The sequence below is a fragment of the Arachis hypogaea genome, chromosome 2 (genome assembly GCF_003086295.3).
Source record: "Arachis hypogaea cultivar Tifrunner chromosome 2, arahy.Tifrunner.gnm2.J5K5, whole genome shotgun sequence".
NCBI lineage: Eukaryota > Viridiplantae > Streptophyta > Magnoliopsida > Fabales > Fabaceae > Arachis > Arachis hypogaea.
Window position 1 is genome coordinate 31,585,854 of NC_092037.1, and position 8,231 is coordinate 31,594,084.

At 36.7% G+C, this 8,231-nt stretch overlaps 1 non-coding gene across 1 annotated transcript; it reads right to left on the reverse strand.

Moving 5' to 3' along the window:
* Positions 1 to 7,422: 7,422 nt before the first annotated feature.
* On the reverse strand, positions 7,423 to 7,526 carry LOC112767486 (small nucleolar RNA R71). The gene has a single exon (XR_003184935.1). It is a non-coding gene; the product is annotated as a small nucleolar RNA R71 (small nucleolar RNA).
* Between the last annotated feature and the right edge of the window lie 705 nt (positions 7,527 to 8,231).

The following is an 8,231-nucleotide window of genomic DNA, read 5'->3' on the forward strand; positions in this document are numbered from 1 at the left end:
AGTAAGGTGTTTGTGTTATTGCCTCACTAAGAATGCCTCATCTGTGACAATGGAGATTCTAATTTCATTTGGTGATTATTGTTTGAGACAGAGCATTTTGCAAGTAAGAATGGAGTTTACCTCAAATTTTGATCAATCATGTCATATGGGATATTGCCCCCCACCACAAAATGATTCTAGTCATTATCCTAATGGTGGCTGAGAATATCACCAAGGAATGATAGAGTATGAGCAATCAAATAAAATGAATACCTCCCAGAGCCACAAAATAGTTCATATTATGATAACTATCAAAAGTTTGGCTGGGATTTTAATGCTACATACCCCATTCATCAAGGACTATCATCCCGTAATTGTCTAACCTATGCACCTCCACAAAATCTTCTAGAATTTGCAATAGAAGAACTCTCCAAGAGATATCTCTTTATTGCCCAACTCAGTGAGTTTTTAAGGCAAAATGCAAGAGAGGTGATTGAAGATATGGAAATCTCAAGGAGAAATTAAGAAGATCAAATGAGACAATTGGCACAATATTTTGTTGATGAACCAACCAATGTCTTTCCTTGGCCAGGGAAAGAATATCATGCCATCAGTCTATGGAGTGGAGAAGTGCTTAATGGGGTAAAAATGAGGAATTGGTAGAGCAAGAAGAAGAGATATTTGTACCAAGAGAGCCACCATTCCAAGAAGTTCTTGATAAAGAGGATACTCCAAACATCTCACAACATCTAAGTTCTGAAAACAAAGAAGTGAAGGCAATCAACCAAAATACTGGAATAAGGATTGTGACCAAGAAATAATCAGCTACATTCATGAAGAAGAAAAGGTCAACTGCAAACAATCCAACCCCTGCCCCAACAAGCAAAGCAAATCAAGCAAATAACAAAAGAAAGCTTGTGGGGAAGATGCCAAAACTGGGGACATCAACTTGCTCTTCTCTCTCCTTGAGATCATTCCTCTTAACAAAATGGAAGAAGAGAAAGAAAGTTGAGAACAACATGTCAAGCTAATGACATTAAAAGAGCGCTTGTTGGGAGGCAACCCAACAGTAGGTAACATTTCCTTTCTTTGCTTTGTTTATTTTCAATAATTTGGCATATGATTGCATTCTATGTTTGGTGTTGCCTTGCAACAAATTGATTTTCAATCTTCACTGGGTACTTGCATCATTCTAAAATGAAAGTGTCACACTAAGTTTGGTGTTGCCACTTATCTTTCATGCTATGTACCATACACACCACTTATTATTGCAATTACATTGTCTCTATTTTTACTTCTTGTGCCCTTATTGTATCCTTATTTTTGCTTGCTTGAGCACATGCATTACTCACATTTCATTGTGTAAGACGCTCATGACCCATCATAAACCCCATCACCACTGTTTTAATTGTTGCTTGAGGACAAGCAATCATTCTAAATTTGGTGTGGGAAGGGGAAGAATAGGAGGAAAAGGACAACGACAATGAAAATGAACTACAAGGTGGTAACATTCCTTTTTCCTCTTATTTGTTTCCAATACATTTAAATTGCATGATTGTCTTCTATTCATTTGTATGCATGTGTGTTGTGAATAAGCATAGCTTGATTGCTGAATTGTAACATGTGCTATGATATTATGACTACCATCTTGAGTTTTATGAGTTCAAAGTAATTAAGAATCATGATCATAAACAAACAAGGTAATTAAAGAAGAGGTTAGCATGAACTTAAGTATTGGGAAGCTAGCATGATTATTGTTGCTCAATTGCATTTGAATTTGTGTAATTGAAGTTTTCATCTACGAAAATTTATGAAATTTTTGAAATCATGAAAACCTTGAAGAAGCAAAATGCAAATAAGGCAAGAAAAAAAGGGAAAGAATGAGAAAGATGAAGGCTCTGAGTACCAATGACAATTCCTTTGTCAAATACTTGTGGTGTTTATGTATCAAGCAGAAAGCTTGAAAATAAAACACTTAGAGTCAAGGCTAGGCTCAAGTGCAAAAGCACTCCCTCAAAGAACAAGGCTCTGAGCATCAATGATCAGAGAGTAAAGAAAAGAAACAAATGAGCTAAAAGAGTCCTCTAACTAAATGCTTGTGGTGCTTATGTATTAAGTGGTAATACTTGAAAACAAAGCATTTAGAGTCGTAGCTTTCAACAAATGGTGCAAAGCACCCAAGAAGATAAGCTAAGAAAAAGATGAAAAGCTTGTTTCAAGGAAGAAACACAAAGAAAAAGATTTCATAAAATGAGCTAGATAGAAGCATTAATCATTTGAATTTCTTTTGTAATTGTAGCATGCATAAGAAACTAGCTAACCATGAACATAAATATTGCTACTCTTCTCACCTTGGTTTGTCAAAATCTATTGCATGATTCTTTGTTTGCTTGAGGACAAGCAAATTTTAATTTTGGTGTTGTGATGACTTGTATCATTTACCCCTTTTTCTTATCTAAAAGGACCATAAAAAGAGCATAATCTTATTGAATCAATGCAATTTTATGAACCAAATAATATATATTATGGTACATTTCTTTGAAATAGGTTTGTGCTGAATTTTAGGTGAAAAGTGCAACAAAAGGGGAAGGAAATAACAAATAAAACTGGGCGTGCCACTTGAAGCTCTGGGCGTGGCACGCCAAGCTTTTGAATTAACTCTCAACAATGGGCGTGCCACTTGGTGCTATGGGCGTGGCACGCCAAGTTTGGGAAACCAAGTCTCAAAGAGGGCATGCCACTTGGTGCTATGGATGTGTCACATCAGGCTTAAGTTCCAGAGGAGTAATTTTGAGCCACACTATGGGCGTGGCACGCCAAGAAGTGGGCGTGGCACGCTAGGGCATATGCTAGCCTGACCTCCTCTCATTCAAATGAAGATATCTTGAGCAACACAACTGAAAATGAGGTGATTGCAGTGCCATTAGAAAGTAGACATCTATAACTTTCCAACCATATATAACACTTTATAATGGACACTGGAATTGAGGAAGATATTGACCCCGAAAACACAAGGAGAAAAATACATCACTACAGAGTTATCAGCCTGACCTTTTCATCTTCAAAGGATCATAACTTGAGTTTTAGAGATCCAAATGATCTGATTTTATTCGCGTTAAAAAGATGACATCAAGAACATTCCAATGATATATAACACTTTAGGGTGGACATTAAAACTGGAGGTGAAAAAGGCCTTTATTTCAACATTGCAAAACTTGGGTGTGTGACTTGAAATCATAGGTGTGGCACGCCAGCTCTATTTTCATAATGGGCGTGGCACGCCAGGTTCTGGACATGGCACGCCAGTTCTAATGGCCAGAAAGGAAGATTTTATGCATCATTGAAGGCGTGGCACGCCAATGAGAGGGCGTGGCACGCCAGTTTCATAACATATAGGCGTGGCACGCTAAGAAGTGGGCCTGGCACGCCGGGCTACTTGACAGACTGACCTCTTCACCTTCAAATGAGCATAACTTGAGCTATAGAGATCTAAATGAGTTTATTTCAAAGGCATTGGAAAGCTGACATCCAAGGCTTTCCAAAAAGATATAATAATTTATAGTGGATGATGAGCGGATAATTTATACGCTTTTTGGCATTGTTTTTATATAGTTTTTAGTAAGTTTAAGCTACTTTTAGGGATGTTTTCATTAGTTTTTATGTTAAATTCACATTTCTGGACTTTACTATGAGTTTGTGTGTTTTTCTGTGATTTCAGGTAAATTCTGACTGAAATTGAGGGATTTGAGCAAAACTCTGAAGAAGGCTGACAAAAGGACTGCTGATGCTGTTGGAATCTGACCTCCCTGCACTCGAAATGGATTTTCTGGAGCTGCAGAACTCCAATTGGCGCGCTCTCAACGGCGTTAGAAAGTAGACATCCAGGGCTTTCCAGCAATATATAATACTCCATACTTTATTCGAATATTGACGACGTAACCTGGCGTTGAACGCCAAGTACACGCTGCTGTCTGGAGTTAAACGCCAGAAAAACGTCATGATCCGGAGTTGAACGCCCAAAACACGTCATAACTCAGAGTTCAACTCCAGGAAATGCCTCAGCTCGTGGATTAATCAAGCTCAGCCCAAGCATACACCAAGTGGGCCCTGGAAGTGAATTTATGCATCAATTACTTACTCATGTAAACCCTAGGAGCTAGTCTAGTATATATAGGACATTTATCTATTGTATTAGATATCTTTGGACCACTTAAAGTCTTTTATCATTCGGTCACTTGATCATGGAGAGGGCTGGCCATTCGGCCATGCCTGAACCCTTTGCTTATGTATTTTCAACGGTGGAGTTTCTGCACACCATAGATTAAGGGTGTGGAGCTCTGCTGTACCTCAAGTATTAATGCAATTCTATTTTCTTTTATTCAAATCTCTCTTATTCTTATTCCAAGATATTCATTCGTACCCAAGAACATGATGAATGTGATGATAAGTAACCCTCATTATCATGCTCACTTATGAACGCGCGTGATTGACAACCACTTCCGTTCTACATGCAACAGAGCTTGAATGCGTATCTCTTAGATTTCCCAACAGAATCTTCGTGGTATAAGCTAGATAGATGGCGGCATTTATGAGGATCCGGAAGGTCTCACCTTGTCTGTGGTATTCCGAGTAGGATCCTGGGAATCCGGAAAGTCTCACCTTGTCTGTGGTATTCCGAGTAGGATTCCGGTAATGAATGACTGTGACGTGCTTCAAACTTGCAACCTGCTGGGCGTTAGTGACAGACGCAAAAGAATCAAGGGATTCTATTCCAGTAGGAGCGGGAACCAACCGGTGATTAGTCGTACTGTGACAGAGTGCGTGAGCATTAGTTTTCACTGCGAGGATGGGATGTAGCCATCAACAATGGGTGATGCCTCCAGACGATTAGCCGTGCACTTGACAACCGCATAGGATCATTTTCCCGAGAGGATTGAAAGTAGCCACAGCTGATGGTGAACCCCTATACAAAGCTTGCCATGGAAAGGAGTAAGAAGGATTGAGTAGAAGCAGTAGGAGAGCAGGCGTCCTTGAGCATATAGTATCTCCATTCGCTTATCTGAAATTCCCACCAATGAATCTGCATAAGTCTTCTATCCTTTTATTTAATCTATTCTTTTATCTTTATTTTCGAAACCCATAAACCATTTTAATCTGCCTGACTGAGATTTACAAGGTGACCATAGCTTGCATCATACCAACAATCTCTGTGGGATCGACCCTTACTCACGTAAGGTTTATTACTTGGACGACCCAGTACACTTGCTGGTTAGTTGAACGGAGTTGTGAATTCAACCAGTGCCATAATAATGATTTCATACAAAGACAAACAACTCGAAAGATAGTGATCACAATTTCGTCCACCAAGTTTTTGGCGCCATTGCCGGGGATTGTTCGAGTATGGACAACTGACGGTTCATCTTGTTGCTCAGATTAGGTAATTTTCTTTTCAAAAATCTTTTTCAAAAATTTTTCTTTTTATTTTTCGTTTTTCCAAACTATGTTTTTCGAAAAAATTAATAAAAATACAAAAAATTAGAAAATCATAAAAATCAAAAATATTTTGTGTTTCTTGTTTGAATCTTGTGTTAATTTTTAAGTTTGGTGTCAATTGCATGCTTTTAAAATTTTTTCTTGCATTTTTTCGAAAATCTCATGCATTCATAGTGTTCTTCATGATCTTCAAGTTGTTCTTGACAAGTCTTCTTGTTTGATCTTGATGGTCTCTTGTTTTGTGTCTTTTCTTGTTTTTCATGTGCATCTTTGCATTCATATTTTTCATGCATTAAAGATTTCTAAGTTTGGTGTCTTGCATGTTTTCTTTGCATCAAAAATTTTTCAAAAGTATGTTCTTGATGTTCATCATGATCTTCAAAGTGTTCTTGGTGTTCATCTTGACATTCATAGCATTCTTGCATGCATCTTGTGTCTTGATCCAAAATTTTCATGTTTTGGGTCATTTTTGTGTTTTTCATTAAAAATTCAAAAAAAAAATATATCTTTTCCTTATTTCCCTCCAAAATCTCGAAATTTTGGGTTTGACTTGGTCAAAAATTTTCAAAATTAGTTGTTTCTTGCAAGTCAAGTCAAAATTTCAATTTTAAAAATCTTATCTTTTCAAAATCTTTTTCAAAAATCATATCTTTTTCATTTTTTTTATAATTTTCGAAAATTTCAAAAAAATCCTTTTTCAAAATATTTTCAAAATCTTTTTCTTATCTTTTATATCTAATTTTCGAAAATTAACTAACAAGTAATGTGATTGGTTCAAAAATTTGAAGTTTGTTACTTTCTTGTTAAGAAAGGTTCAATCTTTAAGTTCTAGAATCTTATCTTGTAGTTTCTTGTTAGTTAAGTAATTTTAAAAAAAAATTAAATCTTTTTCAAAATATCTTTTTCTTAAAAATCTTTTTATCTTATCTTTTTCAAAATTTTATCTTTTTCAAAATTTGATTTCAAAATATCTTATCTAACTTCTTATCCTCTTATCTTTTTTTTTTAAATTTTGATTTCAAATCTTTTTCAATCAACTAACTAACTTTTTGTTTGTTTCTTATCCTTTTTCAAAACCACCTAACTACTTTTCCCTCTCTAATTTTCGAAAATTCTCCCTCTCTTTTTCAAAAATTCTTTTTGTTTTAAATTTTAATTTCAATTACATTTATCTTTGATTTTCAAAAATTTCTAACCCCTTTTTAAAATTATTTTCGAAAATTTCTCTTCTCTTCCCTTATTCTATTTAATTATTTAATTACTAACACTTCTCTTCACCTCTCTTCATCTAAGAATCCGAATCCATCCTTCTTCTTTCTTCTACCCCTTTCTTCTTCTACTAACATAAAGGAATCTCTATACTGTGACATAGAGGATTCCTCTTTCTTTTCTTGTTTTCTTCTCTTTCATATGAGCAGGAACAGGGAAAAGGGCACTCTTGTTGAAGTTGATCCAGAACTTGAAAGGACTCTGAAGAGAAAATTAACAGAAGCCAAATTACAACAATCCAGAAACAACCTTTCAAAAATTTTCGAACAAGAGAAGGACATGGCAGCCGAAAATAATAATAATAATAATGCAAGGAGAATGCTTGGTGACTTCACAAAGCCAACGTCCAAGGTTGATGGAAGAAGCATCTCCATTCCTGCCATTGGAGCCAATAACTTTGAGCTTAAGTCTCAATTAGTTGCTTTGATGCAACAAAACTGCAAGTTTTATGGACTTCCATCTGAAGATCCTTATCAGTTCTTAACTGAGTTCTTGCAGATCTGTGAGACTGTAAAAACGAATGGAGTTGATCCTGAAGTCTACAGACTCATGCTTTTCCCTTTTGCTGTAAGAGACAGAGCTAGAATATGGTTGGATTCACAACCTAAGGATAGCCTGGACTCCTGGGATAAGCTGGTCACTGCCTTCTTGGATAAATTCTTTCCTCCTCAAAAGCTGAGCAAGCTGAGAGTGGATGTTCAAACCTTCAAACAAAAAGATGGTGAATCCCTCTATGAAGCTTGGGAAAGATACAAGCAGTTGACCAAAAGATGTCCATCTGACATGTTTTCAGAATGGACCATGTTAGATATATTCTATTATGGTCTCTCTGAATTTTTGAAAATGTCACTGGACCATTCTGCAGGTGGATCTATTCACCTGAAGAAAACGCCTGAAGAGGCTCAAGAACTCATTGACATGGTTGCAAACAACCAGTTCATGTATACCTTTGAGAGGAATTCCGTGAATAATGGGATACCTCAGAAGAAAGGAGTTCTTGAAATTGATGCTCTGAATGCCATATTGGCTCAGAACAAAGTGTTGACTCAACAGGTCAACATGATCTCTCAAAATCTGAATGGACTGCAACATGCATCCAACAGTACTAGAGAGGCAGCTTCTGAAGAAGCTTATGATCCTGAGAACCCTGCCATGGCAGAGGTTAATTACATGGGTGAACCTTATGGAAACACCTATAATCCATCATGGAGAAATCATCCAAATTTCTCTTGGAAGGATCAACAAAAGCCTCAACAAGGCTTTAACAATGGTGGACGCAATAGGCTGAACAATAGTAAGCCATATCCATCATCTTCTCAGTAACAGACAGAGAATTCTGAACAAAACAATTCCAATTTAGCCAATATAGTCTCTGATCTGTCAAAGGCCACTTTCCGTTTCATGAATGAAACAAGATCCTCCATTAGAAACTTGGAGGCACAAGTGGGCCAGCTGAGTAAGAAAGTCATTGAAACTCCTCCCAGTACTCT